Source organism: Rhinolophus sinicus, chromosome X (genome assembly GCF_036562045.2).
Source record: "Rhinolophus sinicus isolate RSC01 chromosome X, ASM3656204v1, whole genome shotgun sequence".
Lineage (NCBI taxonomy): Eukaryota > Metazoa > Chordata > Mammalia > Chiroptera > Rhinolophidae > Rhinolophus > Rhinolophus sinicus.
Window position 1 is genome coordinate 62,412,327 of NC_133768.1, and position 16,216 is coordinate 62,428,542.

Consider the following 16,216-nt stretch of genomic DNA (forward strand, 5'->3'; position numbering starts at 1 on the left):
AATCAACGTACAAAAGTCCATTGCATTCCTATATACTAACAATGAAATCTCAGAAAAATAAATTAAAAAAAAAAAAACAAAAACAATTCCTTTTGCAATTGCAGCAAAAAGAATAAAATACCTAGGAATAAACTTAACCAAGGATGTGAAAGACCTATATGCTGAAAACTATAAGACATTTTTGAAAGAAATTGAAGAAGACACAAAGAAATGGAAAGACATTCCGTGCTCATGGATTGGAAGAATCAACATAGTTAAAATGGCCATATTACCCAAAGCAATATACAGATTTAATGCAATCCCCATCAAAATCCCAATGGCAGTTTTTGAAAGAAATAGAACAAAAAATCATCAGATTTGTTTGGAACCACAAAAGACCCCGAATAGCCAAAGCAATCTTAAGAAAAAAGAACAATACTGGAGGTATCACACTCCCTGACTTTAGCTTGTACTACAGGGCTACAATAATCAAAACAGCATGGCATTGGCAGAAAAACAGACACATAGACCAATGGAATAGAATTGAGAACCGAGAAATAAAACCACATAAATATTGACAGACAATTTTTGACAAAGAAGCAAAAACATACAATGGAGAAAAGACAGCCTCTTCAATAAATGGTGCTGGGAGAATTGGATAGCCACATGCAAAAGAATGAAACTGGACTGCTATCTGTCACCATGTACCAAAATTAATTCAAAATGGATCAAAGACTTAAGCATAAGACCTGACACAATAAACTGCATAGAAGAAAACATAGGTACTAAACTTATGGACCTTGGGTTCAAAGAGCATTTTATGAATTTGACTCCAAAGGCAATGGAAGTAAAAGCTAAAATAAATGAATGGGACTATATGAAACTTAAAAGCTTCTGCACAGCAAAAGAAACCATCGACAAAATAAAGAGGCAAGGAACTGAATGGGAAAAGATTTTTGCAAACAGTGCCTCTGATAAAGGGCTAATATCCAAAGTATATAAGGAACTCATGCAACTCAACAACAAAAAAACAAACAACCCAATTGAAAAATGGGCTGACGACCTGAAGAGACATTTCTCCAAAGAGGACATACAAATTGCAAATAGACATATGAAAAAGTGCTCAACATCACTAATCATCAGAGAAATGCAAATAAAAGCCACAATGAGATATCACCTCACCCCAGTCAGAATGGCTATCATCAAATAGTAACAAGTGTTGGAGAGGCTGTGGAGAAAAAGGAACCCTCATACACTGTTGGTGGGAATGCAGACTGGTGCAGCCTTTTTGGAAGGCAGTGTGGCGGTTCCTCAAAAAATTATGAATAGAATTACCACATGATGCAGCAATCTCTCTCCTGGGTATCTACCCAAAAAATCTGAAAACATTTATACATAAAGATACGTGTGCTCCAATGTTCATTGCAGCTTTATTTACGGTGGCCAAGACAAGGAAACAACCAAAATGTCCTTTGATAGATGAATGGATAAAGAATTTGTGGTACATATAGACAATGGAATACTATTCGGCGGTAAGAAAAGATGAAATAGGACCATTTGTGACAACATGGATGGATCTTGAGAGTATAATGCTAAGTGAAATAAGTCAGACAGAAAAAGCAGAGAACCATATGATTTCACTGATGTGTGGTATATAAACCGAAAACAACAAAAGAACAAGAGAAACATATGAGAAACAAAAACTCCTAGACACAGACAACAGTTTAGTGGTTCCCAGAGTGTAAGGGTGGTGGGAGTTGGGAGATGAGGGTAACGGGGATCAAATATATGGTGATGGAAGGAGAACTGACTCTGGGTGGTGAATATACAATAGGATTTATAGATGATGTAATACAGAATTGTACACTTGAAATCTGTGTAATTTTACTAACAATTGTCACCCCAATAAACTCTAAAAAAAATTAGGTTGGATGGGTGGCTCAGTTGGTTAGAGCCTGAACTCTGGGCAACAGGACTGCTGGTTCGTGTACCACATGGGCCAGAGATCTGCGCCCTCCGTAACTAGAATAAAGTCAATGAGCTGCTGCTCAACTCCCAGGTGGCCAGATGGCTCAATTGGTTGGAGTGCGGGCTCTCATCCACCAGTTTGCTGGCTCGACTCCCACAAGGGATGGTGGGCTGTGCCCCCTGCAACTAAGATTGAACATGGCACTTGAACTGAGCTGCTGCTGAGCTCACGGATGGCTCAGTTGTTTGGAGGGCATCCTCTCAACCACAAGGTGACCGGTTCGACTCCCACAAGGGATGGTGGGCTGCGCCCCTGCAATTAACAATGGCAACTGGACCTGGAGCTGAGCTGCGCCCTCCACAACTAAGATTGAAAGGACAAGAACTTGACTTGGAAAAGTCCTGGAAGTACACCCTGTTCCCCAATAAAGTCCTGTTCCCCTTCCCCAATTAAAAAATAAAATAGGTATTACATTGTATACGCTTCTCTCTTCTAAAGAAAAGTGATTTTAAAAATTTGTTAATGCTTAAGGAATATGAGAGAAAATGGCGCAGGAACTACAAATTAAAACATCAGTATGTAATGACAGTGTAATGACAGTGTACGTGTAGTTAGTAACAGTAGCATAGAAGAAAGGATGAATTTCGAAAAAGTCAATGCTTTCCATGTTTCAGCATAACCTAAGAAAAGATTTTGCTGCTGAATTATACAGCTTTGGAATTAAACAAAAACAAATTTATTTTTCTTCCTGTCTAGCAAATATTTGGACTGAGTCAGTTTGGGAACCAGTATGCTCTTGTCTACACTGTTTTTCTGCATGTGTTCCCACCCTTTGAAATGCCCTCTTATTCATCCCAACTCCTTTTGGTAGACCAGTGTAACTACTATTCAGCTTAGAATATTCACTTCAAATTTCCTACCTCTTTCTGTTCTGTCTCCTTAGTTGCTCTCTTCTACCACTCCACTTTTATATCTGAATCCTTTTCTAAACTATGAAATAGTGTGGAGAAGGGAGAGTGTATAATGATTTTGTAGGACCAACAACTAAGTAACTCAGCTGACACATAGCTCTGAAAAAATATTTGTTGAATAACAAATTATTTAGTGCATAAATTTATTCTGTTTGATGGAAGATTATGTTACAAAAAAGAAAAAATGATACAGAGTAATAATTATAGAGTAAGAATAAGAAAAACTATTTTGATGAAGTTATCAGTTCACCCAAATTTTGCATATTCAACTGAACAGCTCTTCTGGAACTGCCTTTTCCACACATAGCCCAATTAATTGCTAATACTTCTGCTTAAATACAATCTTTGGAACAAACACCCAATTGAAAATTTTGAATTTTATCCAATTTATGACTTATTTTCCAGATGCTCCTTTATTTATCAATATAGTAGATAAAGTTTTTATTCATTTTCTTTTTTTAAATTTTATTTGAAATCATTTGAGCCAAAATGATTACAGTGCTGGGAACCAAGTTCTCAAAAGCTCCCTCATTTTCTTTTCTTTGAAATGTTTGACATCATATAGCCAAAAAATAATTTTATTAAGTCATTTTTACTCAAGTACTCCTTCACATGAAAGTTTGGGACTCAACATTCCAGAAAAAGATGACAAGCCCTCATTTTTCCTTCTTCAAATAATAAAATATACCCTCTAAACCCCCCAAATCTATATCCTTAATTAAAAAAAAAATATGAGCTCCTATTACCTCATAATCCCTAATCAAGACACCATTGACAGAGGCATTATTATTAATTGGTATATTATTTTACGTAGCAAAAGATGAAATATTAGAATTGTACAACACTGTTTCTCTTTTACAAATAATACTAACAACCATATGATTTGTAATCCAATCATGCATATAAAGCAAAATATCGACTCTGTAAATTCTCTAGGGTACTTTTACTAATCACTGCATAGGGATTTTGTGCATTGAGCCCATTAATATTAATGTGAGTCACATGACTAAATTCTTGTACACTGCTCTTAAAAATTACTTCACTTCATGAAGTTGAGAATGATTTCTTTAAATCATCTTTTTCCCCCCTAGAATAATGCTCCTCGTGACAGTAACACCCACTGTTGCCAACATATTTTGAGCAGTGACTTCTGGATAGACAAATGCCTGTCAGTCACTAAAAATATCGTGGTTTGAGGGATATTTTTACCAGTTCTCATTTCAGCTGATCACGTTTCACTTGGTTATACAGGTAACAATACTGTATAATGAACTTATTTCACCATCCATTGTAATGGAATTTTATTAGAAAGTTTATTAAAAGTTTATTGTTAAACAATGTGCTTTCCATTCGGTCCTGAATAGAGCTGGAAACAAATGAAATGCTCAGTCATTTCTAGTAATTTAGCAAGAGAGATTGCCTTAAGCCTGCCAGGGTAAGCAGTAAGTTGTCATATGTCTATAATTTCCAAAATTCCCTAATTATTAACTCCTGGATCTTTGAAAATATTTTTGTTTGAGGGATTTTGAGCTTTAGATGGAATTTGCTTTTGAGTCAGAAGATACTGAAAAGACCTTCAGTAGGAAAGAACAGTAGGAAAGAAAAAAGAAAAGAAATTGCTGCTGGATGTCTGTTCTGAACTGTGTCCACAAACAAATTTATACGTGGAAGACCTCACCTCCAATGTGACTGTATTTAGAAACAGCGCCTTTGAGGAGATGATAAAGATTACATGAGGTCATAAGGGTGGGTCCCTAATTCAATAGGGCTATTTCCCTTATAAGAAGAAGAAAAGATGCCAGAACTCTCCCTTTGCCAAAATAATAATAATAATAATAATAATAATAATAATAATAATAATATATATTTATTTTTATTTAAGTTACCCAGTCTATGGCATTGTGTTATGGCAGCCTGAAAAGACTATTACAACGACAGAACAAAGGAATGTAAAATGTCAGTTTGGGGAGGTAGGTCCAAAAAGAAAGCATAGGAAGATGTTGAATTCACCCCTCCCCATGACACACAAAATATACACCGACATGCAGAGCAATTCCTCCTAAGAGACATTTGAGGGCTGATTGAACAGCTTCTGCACAAAAAATGAGAGAGAGAGAGAGAGAGAGAGAGAGAGAGAGAGAGAGAGAGAGAGAGAGAGACCTTATAGACAAGTTTAGGAAATTGCAGGATCTCTCTGGGATCTGTGCGAACTCTGAGATCAAAGATGCCAGTGAGCACCATTTTTTTACATTCCTGTTCAACCAAACTAGGGTGGGCAGGAGTTCTTTCAAATGCTCTGGTGAATCTGCAAGGCCCATCATAACACATTCCCAGCTGCACTGTCCTAGAACCACTCCATCCCCCAACAGTTAGGGTGCTTCCATGTACACTGAGCCATTCTGCCTGGAGCCAGCACTGACCCCAGTCAACTGGGGCACTGCAGCACCAGGCTGTTTCATGAGGAGCCTGATCTGGCCCCAAACAGCCAGACCAACAGGACACTACCACACCACACACGTGCATGTACCAGGCCACTATACAGGGACCTGCTCATGCTTCAGAAAGCCAGATCAAGAGGGTACTGCTGCACATGTGTTCACACCACCCCAAACCCACTCTAGCCCTAGCCAACTGGCACCCCAGGCACCACACAAGCCCTCCCCAGTTCCAACAAGCCTGCCAAAACCACCTAGCACACACAGTCTATACAGAGATTGCTTCTACACAAGGTCACTTTTTCAAGATTGGAGTAGATAGCTATTAAGTCTAAATCTAGAAACAAATACAAAAAGTAAAACAAAATGAGAATATGGAAGAATATATTCCAAATTAAGGAACAACAAACAAACAAACAAAAAAAAAAACAATAGCAAAAACAAAAGCTCCAATGAATCAGAGATAAGTAATTTGCCTAATAAAGAATAAAAAGTAGCAGTCATGAAGATGCTTACCAAACTTGAGAGTAGAATAGAGGATTTCAGTGAGAACTTCAACAAAGAGTTACAAAAGGTAATAAAGAACCAATCAGAACTGAAAAATACAAATGAAAAGTGCACTAAAATCAAAAGCAGATTATATAATACAACATGGATTAGCAAACTGGAAAACAGAATAGTGGAAATCACTCAATCGGAAGAGTAAAAAGAAAAAAGGATTTAAAAAATGAGGATAGTTTAAGGGACTTCTGGTACAATACCAAGAGCATTAATATTCACATTATATAGATACTAGAGGTAGAAGGGGAGGGGCAGAAATTGTATTTGAAGAAATAATGGCTGAAAACTTTCCTAATCTGGAAAAGAAAACAGACATGCAGGTCCAGAAAGCACAGAGTTCCAAACAAGATGGACTCAAAGAAATTCACACCAAGACATATTGTAATTAAAATGGGAAAGTTAAAGGGACAACCTTAAAGACAGCAAGAGAAAAACAACTAGTCACATAAAAGGGAAACACCATAAAGCTATCAGCTAATTTCTCAACAGAAACTTTATCAGCAAGAAAGTAGTTGCAGAATATATTTAAAGTGTGGACAGAAAGAAACCTACAACTTAGAATACTCTTCCCAGCAAGGTTATAATTTGGAATTGAAGGAGAGGTACAGAATTTTCCAGACAAACAAAACCAAAAGGAGTTAATCACTGCTAACTGGCATTACAGAAATGTTTAAAGGTCTTCTTTAAGAAGAAGATAACATAGCATAACCACAAATAAGAAATTTTGAAAGAAAAAAATCACACTCATTAAGGAAAATATATAACACAGTGAATCAGCAACTTAAAAAGCTAGTATGCTATAATTACAATAAGTATCTAGGAGATACAAAAAACAAAAAGATCTAAAATATGACATCAAAACATAAAGCATGGAAGGGGTGTACAAATGAAATTATCATATAATATGTACAAACTTGAATACCTATCAGTTTAATAGACTGCTATAGGTGTCAATGGGTATACTTGAACCTCCTGGTAACCACAAACAAAAAACCTACAAAATATAAATAAATAATAAATAGAAAGGAACCCAAACAAAACACTAAAGAAAACCAATTCACAAGAGAAGCAATTAAAAGTAGAAGAAAGGAACAGAAAAAAATATTAACAAAATGGCAGTACATACGTACCTATCAATAATTATTTTAAATGGAAATGGCTTAAATTCTCCAATGAAAAAACACATGGTGGCTGAATGAATAAAAAACAAGACCCATCTAAATGCTGCCTAGAAGAGACTTCAGATTGAAAGACACACACAGACTTAAAGTGAAGGGGTGGAAAAAGATATTGCATGCAAATATAAATGAAACGAAAGCTGGGATAGCAACAGTCATATCAGACAAGGTTACTATAAAAAAGTAAAAAGGTAGAAACAAGGTCATTACATGATGATAAAAAGGTCAATTCAAAAAGAAGATATAATATTCACAACATAAGAGAACATAAACACCAGGGGTGCCAAAAAAATGTATACACATTTTAAGAGATGTTATCTATATATTACTTTTTGAAGTTGAATTGAATTACAGTAGCAATTTGTAGTATGACATTTGCTCGAAAGATGCCATTAATCAAATGAATGCTAGTGTCACCATGCGACAGGCAGGACAGTCAAAGAAAATGGCTGAAGCATGGTTGTCGTCCGAGGTGTGCAAGACCATTTTGAAGTGGTATTTGAAGTTCAAGAATGTTGTGGAAGTACAACGACAATGGAAGTGTGAGTAGGCAAGAGAACTTCCAACATGCCTAACTGCATGCATTCATGATAAGTTTGAGATGCATGGTGCTGTGTGTGATGTGCACAAGGGAAGATCCGGGAGGTCTTGCACAACTCCTGCTTCTTCTGCTATGGTGTTGGAATAGTTTACATGCTCACCACAGAAGTCTACCAAACAATGTTTGCCATACTCAGCAGAGTCTAGATGCTGATGTGACCACTTTGAGCACCTCTTGTAATTGCAGAAATCAAATGTGACTTGTATTCTTCTTTTGTTATTGGTATATATTGAGTATTACAATTTAAATACAGTTTTTTCCTTTCTTAAAATGTGTATCCTTTTTTTGGCACCCTCTGTATATAATGCAAATATTAACAGACATATAGGGAGAGATTTACAGTACATAATATTAGTAGAGGACTTTAATACCCCACTTACATCAATGGATAGATTATACATACAGAAAATCAATAAGGAAACAATGACTTTAATCATCACATTAAACCAGGTAGACTTAATAGATATTTACAAATCATTTCACCTGCAAATCATTCAGCATGATACCCCACATTAACAAAACAAAGAATAAAATCATATGATCATCTCAACAGATGCTGACAAAATATTTGACAAAATTCAGTATCCACTTATGATAATTACTCTCATCGAAGTGGGATTATAGAGAACACACCTCCAATAATATAGTTTATATATAACGAACCCACCGTTAACTTAATCAACAGTAAAAATCCAGAACTTTTTCCTTTAAGATTAGAAACCAGACAAAGATTTCCATTCTCACCACTTTTATTCAACATGGAATTGGAAGTCCTAACTGTAGCAATCAGACAAGAAAAAAAATACATCTAAATTGAAAGGAAGAGGGAAAACTGTGACTAATTGCAGATGGCATGATACTATATATAGAAAACCCTAAAGAATCCACAAAAAACTATTAGAACTAATAAATCAATTCAACAAAGTTGCAAAACACAAAATTAATGTACAGAAACCTGTTGCATTCCTATACACTAGAAATGAGAATGAGAAATTAAGAAAACAATCCTATTTACAATTGTATCAAAAAGAATAAAATACTCAGAAATGTTTAATCAAGGAGATGAAAGACCTCTACTTTGAAAACTATAAGACACTGAAGAAAGAAACTGAAGAGGACACGAATAAATGGAAGGATACACTGTGCTCATCAATTAGAAGGATTAATATCATTAAAATATTAACAAAATCAATCTACAGATTCAATGCAATGCCTATCAAAATACCAAAGGCATTTCTCTCAGAAGTAGAACACATAATCCTGAAATTTATATATAATCACAATAGACTCCAAATAGACAAAGCAATCTTAAGAAAGAACAAAATTGAAGGTTTCATGCTCCCTGACTTCAATCAGTAATACAAAGCTAGAATAATCAGGAGTAAGGTACTGGCAAAAAAACAAAAACAAAACAGATACATCAATGGAACAGAATAGAGAGTCCAGACATAAATCTACTTATATGGTCAATTAATCTATAACAAAGGAGACAAGACTATACCATGGGGAAATGTCAGTCTCTTCAATAAGTTGTTGGAAAAACCAGACAGATAAAATGGAAAAAAAAAAATGAAATTGGACTACATTCTTACACCATATATAAAAATAAACTCAAAATGGATTAAAGATTTCAATGTAAGATCTGAAACCATAAAACTCCTAGAAGAGAACATAGACAGTAAATTCTTTGATATCAGTCTTAGCAATATCGTTTTAGATAGTCTCTTCAGACAAGGGCAACAAAATAAAAAAATAGGATTACATAAAACTTAGAAGCTTCTGCACAACAAAGGGAACCATCAACAAAATGAAAAGACAACATTTTGAATGGGAGAAGACTTGCAAATGATATATCTGATGAGGGCTTAATATTTAAAAAATATAAGGAACACATACATTGAAAACACAAACATTGAAAAAGCAAACAATGCAGTTAAAAACTGGGCAAAGAACCTGAATAGTTATTTCACCAAAGAAGAAATATAGATGGCCAACAGACATGAAAAGATGCTCAACATCACTAATCATCAGGGTATTGCAAATGAACTTTACAGTGAGATACCACATCATACCTGTCAGAATGGCTATTATCAAAAAGTCAGTAAATAATAAGTGTTGGTGAGGATGTGGGGAAATGGGAACCCTTGTGCACTGTTGGTGGGATTATAAATCAATGCAGCCACCATAGAAAACAGTATGGACATTCCTCAAAAAATTAAAAATAGAACTGCCATAAAACCCAGCAATTCCTCTTCTGGGTATTTAGATGAAGAAAATAAAAATACTAATTCAAGAAGATATATTCACTCTACGTTCATTTGTTCATTGCAGCATTATTTTCAATAGCCAAGATATGGCAGCAACCTAGGTGTCCATCAATAGATAAATGGATAAGGAAGTTGTAAGAATACACACACACACAGAAACAGAAAGACAAATACAGTATGATTTTACTTATATGTGTTATTTAAAGAAACAAAACAAAACAGAAAGACTCATAGGTCCAGAAAACAAACTGATGGTTGTCAGATGGGACGGAGGTGGGAGATGAGTGAAAAAGGTGAAGGGGAATAAGTAGTACAAACTTCCATTTATAAAAAAGCCACAGAGATGTAGTGTACAACACAGGGAATATAGTCTCTAAAATCTAATAACTGCTCTATTACATATGGTTACTAGACTATCGTGGTGATCACATTGTAAGGTATATAAATGTTGAATCACTATGTTGTACACTTGAAACTAATATAATATTATATGCCAGCTATACTTTAATAAAAAAAATTGTAAAGAATGCAAAATACCTCAATAATATTTTATATTTCAAGAAAATGTTGAAACAGGAATATTTAGACTTACTGGGTTAAATATATTATTAAAATTTTTAAAAATTAAAATGAAATGTCAGTTTGCATTTGTCCTCCATTTGGAATGCCAAGAACTTATGAAGAATTTCTTTTATTATAGAGTACGTCTAACACTTGGACATGAATCTGAGAAATCACTTAACATTTATAGTAAAAACTTAATTGCAAATAGATCAAGCAAGCTCTGGTTTTGGGGTCATTGTCTAGGTCAAATTGCTTTCTTAGACTTATTATATTTATTGTTTCTTCAACTAGAATTTTATTTTTATAAAATTGAAATTATTTATGGAATTTCTTTTCTTTAGTTCCTTTTAATTTTCCCCTACAAATTACATTTTTTTCTTTTGAGAGAAAGTGAGATTTTAACTCTGTTTATTCATGTGTTCATTCATAGAGGCTCACTATCTACCCAAAAATGGGAAAAAGAGAGTTCTACTAGCATTTTCCCCCTCAGGTTCTGCAACAGATAGAGAAGCCCTAACATTCCTTTGCAAAACTAATACAAAACCCCAAAAAAAGCATGGGCAGAGCATTTCTTTGTAATATACTTAGAGTCAATCCTTTTTAGATATTTATTACTTTCTTAGAAACGCTTTCTTCTTCCCAAAGCCACCATGATCTTTATTCACTTTTTTTCAGCCATCAAAATGTATTATCCCCATGTATTTCATGGGGACTTGATAGGTAAATATGCTCATTAAAGTTAAAGGGTAAGTGAATGCTCTCATCACAAAATATTACTTTGATTCTAGTTAGCAAGTGGACATTTCAAACACAGTATTTAGTATCTTAGCTTAAGAATTGATCTATGTGAAAATTTCAGACAATATATAATGGCACCCAAAATATGTATTTTTGGACAAGATTTCCAGAATTCTCTAATTTGCACCATGTGAGTCTATTATTTATTGTTTTTCCTCATATTACTAAACACACAAATCATAACTGCATAATTTACATACTAACCAAAAGAGACAAGTCAAATATATCCAAGAGTTAAAGCAAGGTCCCAATCTATTCCTGAATAGATTTTAAAGAAAGAGGGCAACTTTTAACTACCCTACAATTATTTAATAAGAATGTAATTGCATGCAGTGACAAAAACGTGCTACTTGAATCTCTATCTCTTAAACCTTTCTATTTCCCACAAGGATATTACCAGACAAAATAATTTTCCTGTGATTAAATTTTATGCATGCCCCCCCCATGAGTTTTTAATAGGAGGGCAGCTTATCTGATAAGAATACGAGAAAATATTGGAACAGTTTTTTCCTCTCAAATATATTTGAAATGAACATCCTAACAATGAACCAATCAGTGCGATTGCTTGTACTTTTCAACTTGTTTCTGATAATACAGACATATTTCTAGAAAACTCCAACAGCAAGAGAGGAAAAACAAACAAACAAACAAAACCTAAACAATGCAATAAGCCCTAAAGACTGTTTAGAACATTGTGTTGTTTTTGTCTTTAGGTTACACCCTAAACAAATGACTTAGTATTCCTGAGATAATAGAAATGTGTATTTTTGTCTCAATCATTATAATTTGATTTCTATGTACATAAAAACTGTCTTCATACCTATTACCTCTGCACCCATACCCTTGATCCTCTACAACAAGCATAGTACCTTATATGTAGTAGCCACTTTGTAGAAAATTGTTGAGGAATTGAATTTTTTCCAAAATAGTGGACCAAAACAAGGCTTTATTTTGCAGTAATATAAAACATTAAAAATTTTTAAATTGCATTTACATTTTTTAATTACAGAAGCAGTAAAGGTTCATTATTAAAAGTCAAACAAAAATGTATAAAGTAAGAAGGTGTAGATGTAAAAAGGGTTCTATGGAAAGTAACCTCACAGGGTGATCTGATCATAAGTTCCTTACTGGGTATGTCATGGTGGGTAGTCATGCCCCAGGCAAATAACATCTTTAGTGAAAGGTTTATCTTTGCCTTAAGCAAGCCCTGTCCATTGCTTCTGTGCATCTAGGTTAACCCACCTTTGAAATAAGCCATAACCACCTATAATAGAGAACATAATCTTATAAACTGTCTTATAATCCAATCCCCACCTTGCTTTCTCCCACTTCTATGTAATCTTGCTTACCATTTCTTCCTTATTTCAAACATGTAAAAGAAGCTTGAAAACTGTTATTCTCTGGAGCATTTGAGATCTTGCTCCCCAGCATACGTCATAAGTTTGGCTCAAATAAACTTATAAAAATTCTCTACAGGTTTGGACAATTTTTTTACATTGACAAAGGTAAATAATTTCCCTTTCTTTGTCTAATCTCACAGAAATTTTTTTCACACATTTTCTACATTCAAAAACATACTTGTATATGATCATATATGTTTGCTTTTATTTTGTATAAAATAATGTAATAACATGCACTCTTTTACATTTTTACAATAAAAATTATGTCACAGGTACCTTCTGTTGGCTAATTCATTCATATTTAGTATGTAATTTGTATTAGCTGCAAAATATTCCATTGTTTAAGTCTACCATACTTTCAACCATATTTCCCCTACTGAGATATTCAGGCTGTTTCCAGTTTTCACATCTTTAAGTAATTATACAGCAATGCTACTCTGTGTATTGATTCTTTGATTTTTACATAGTATATTCTTAAAACCTAAGATTTTTGGGATCAAAGGAAGTGTTACTTTCAATTAATAGGTGCTTTCCAATTATTTAAAAAAAACAAAACACCCCACATTAATTATTTACAGGCCTTCCTATAATACGTGGGGGTACCTGTTTACCAATAACTTTGTCAACATTAGGGGTTGTCAATATTTTCAGTTTTTACAAATCTGAGGAAATGAAATGATACCTTGTTATTTTTATTGGTATTTTATTGACTATACAGTGAGGCTGGTAATCTTCCCATGTATTTTTTGTGAATTTGAATTTGCTGTTCTGTGAATTATCTGCTCTTACATTTAATCAATTTATCTATTAGTTGTCTGCTTTTTATCAATCTTAACACCTCTTTATGTTCTAAAGACATTAAACCTTTGTTTACTCATATGGACTACAAACATTTTCTCCCAATCTATTCTTCCCCTTTGACCTTCTTTATGATCTCCTGTGACATACATTTTAACAATAATTATACTGCTAAACCTGTTCATTTTCTCCTTTATGGAGTATATACTTTCTATATACATTAAGAAAGTATTCTTTTACCCAATCCTGTATAAATATTCTTTTAAATTGTGGTGATATTTTCATTTTCTATTTTATCCATTTATAATTTGATTTTACATATTCTTTCACTTAGATTTCTAATTTTGCTTTCTGACAGTCAATTCTTTCAGATCTTTTTTTTTTTTTTTTTTTAAATAAACCACCCATTTGCCACTATACTGAAGTGTCATCTTGGCCAGTTAATAGGTATTTGCTGAGGGCCTATTATAATCAGGTTCTGTTCTGTGGATAAGGCAATGAAACAGTTGCTGCTCTCCAGGAACTTACATTCTAGCTTAGGGAGACAGGCATTAAACACACAAATTAATGGATTAAGTTCTGGTAGAGATAAGTCTGTGAAAAAAATAAGATAATATGATAAAAATGACATAGGGCAAACCTATGAGGTTAGTTAGGGCAGGATTCTCTGAGGAAGTGATATTTGAGACCATAATAATGAGAAGGAAGAAGTCATAAGACAATCTAGAGGAAATGTATTCCATGGAGAAGGAGCAAAGACTATGCAGCCTTCAAGAGAAAAGATTAGTATACGTGAAAAAGATCAATGTGGTTGAAGTGTGGTAAATTAGTAGAAAGACATTTAGTAACAGATATGTTGGGAACAGATGCTTCTGAGCTTTTAAGACATGGCTTTTTTCTTTCTGGTTGTATTAAAAGGTGATTTGAGAAACCAGTTCACGTCGGAGTGGAACGAAGGCAGCACCTGTGGAGTCCTGCCATTCTGTGGAACACTGAGGAAAAGCTACCACCAGGTAGACGTCGTCTGTCACCGTGGGTTATGGACACCCCTACAAGCCGAGGGGCAAGATATCCTCGTATGCCTTCTTTGTGCAAATCTGCCAGGAAGAGCAGAAGAAGAAACACCCAGACTCTTCTGTCAATTTTGCTGAATTCTCCAAGAAATGTTCAGAGAGATGGAAGACAATGTCTGCAAAGGAGAAGTCAGAGTTTGAAGATATGACAAAAAGTGACAAAGCTCGCTATGACAGAGAGATGAAAAATTATATTCCTCCCAAAAGTGATAAGCAAGGGAAAAAAAAAGATCTCAATGCTCCTGAAAGGCCTCCATCTTCCTACTTCCTGTTTTGCTCTGAATATCACCCAAAGATTAGAAGTGAACACCCTAGCTTATCCGTTGGGGATACTGCAAAAATTTGGATGAAATGTGGTCTGAACAGTCAGCCAAAGATAAGCAACCATATGAAAAGAAAGTAGCTAAGCTAGAGGAGAAATATGAAAAGGATATTGCTGCATACCATGCCAAGGGCAAAAGATAAGCAGGAAAGAAGGGCTGTGGCAGGCTAACAGGCTCAAAGAAGAAGAATGAACCAGATAAGGAGGAGGAAGAGGAGGAAGATGAAGAATAAATGTCTTTCCTGTAATGAAGTGTGTGGAGTGTGTGTGTGTGCTCAGACAACTGTTTTGCTAAGAATGTGAATTCAAGTGCAGCTCAATATTAGCTTCAGTAGAAAAACTACAGATTTTTGTGTAGCTGATAAGATTGCTTGTAGAGAAAATACTTTTTAAAAAATGCAGGTTGTAGCTTGTTGAGAGGCTACTACATACAGTTAGATTTTAAGGCTTCTGATGTTAAATGTTTCTAAATATTTAATGGTTTCTTTAATTTCTTGTGTATGGTAGCACAGCAAACTTATAGGAATTAGTATCAATAGTAAATTCTGGGTTTTTTAGAATGTTGCATTTTGGGTTTTTTTAAAGGTTTTGTAATAAAATTATGCATATTTTTAAAAAGGAGATTTGAAGGTTTTAAACATAAACAGGTGCAGTGGTATGATCTGTCCTATGTTTTAATTAGATCAGCCTGGTAGCTATATGGAGGATATTCAAATACTCTCAGTGTTTTCCCCTCAGGCAATTTGCCAGTTTTCATCAGGAGTAATAAAGACTGGGCAGAAAGCAGGGGGCTTGCAGGTTTTCATGGCTCGGGTGCAGAATTTACAGTTCAGGGACTGCCAAGTATAATAATATTTGAGGTGAAGGAGTGCCATACAGAAAAATAAATGTGAAATTCTGCTTGCAATGTTTTCCTGAAGTTGTTTTCCCACTCCTAAGCTCTCTGTAGATAGGAAAGAATTCCCATAAACCATGTTCAAAGCCGTAGCTAGTACCATAAAATCCTGAACAAACGTTTCTCGCCTTGATCTAGTTGTTCAAATCCTATAGTGCTGAAAAGAGGGGTATTTCAGTTCAGGCCCATCAAAGTAGGAGGTCCACAGTAAATATTTAAGGTTTTTAGTTCATATCACAAAAAAGGATAAACTCTAGGTAAAAAGAAAACCAGAAAAAAGAAAAAAAACTTAAAACCTAAATCCCCTCCCCAACAGGATCAATGTGATCTCCTAACACTCTACTGCCTTACTAGAACTAAAGTAAATTTCCTCAAATAAAAATAAAATTAACCAAACCCCTTACA

At 34.5% G+C, this 16,216-nt stretch overlaps 1 pseudogene; it reads left to right on the plus strand.

Moving 5' to 3' along the window:
• The first annotated feature begins 5,856 nt into the window (after window positions 1-5,856).
• On the plus strand, window positions 5,857-15,149 carry LOC109438466 (high mobility group protein B2; annotated as a pseudogene).
• Window positions 15,150-16,216: the final 1,067 nt, after the last annotated feature.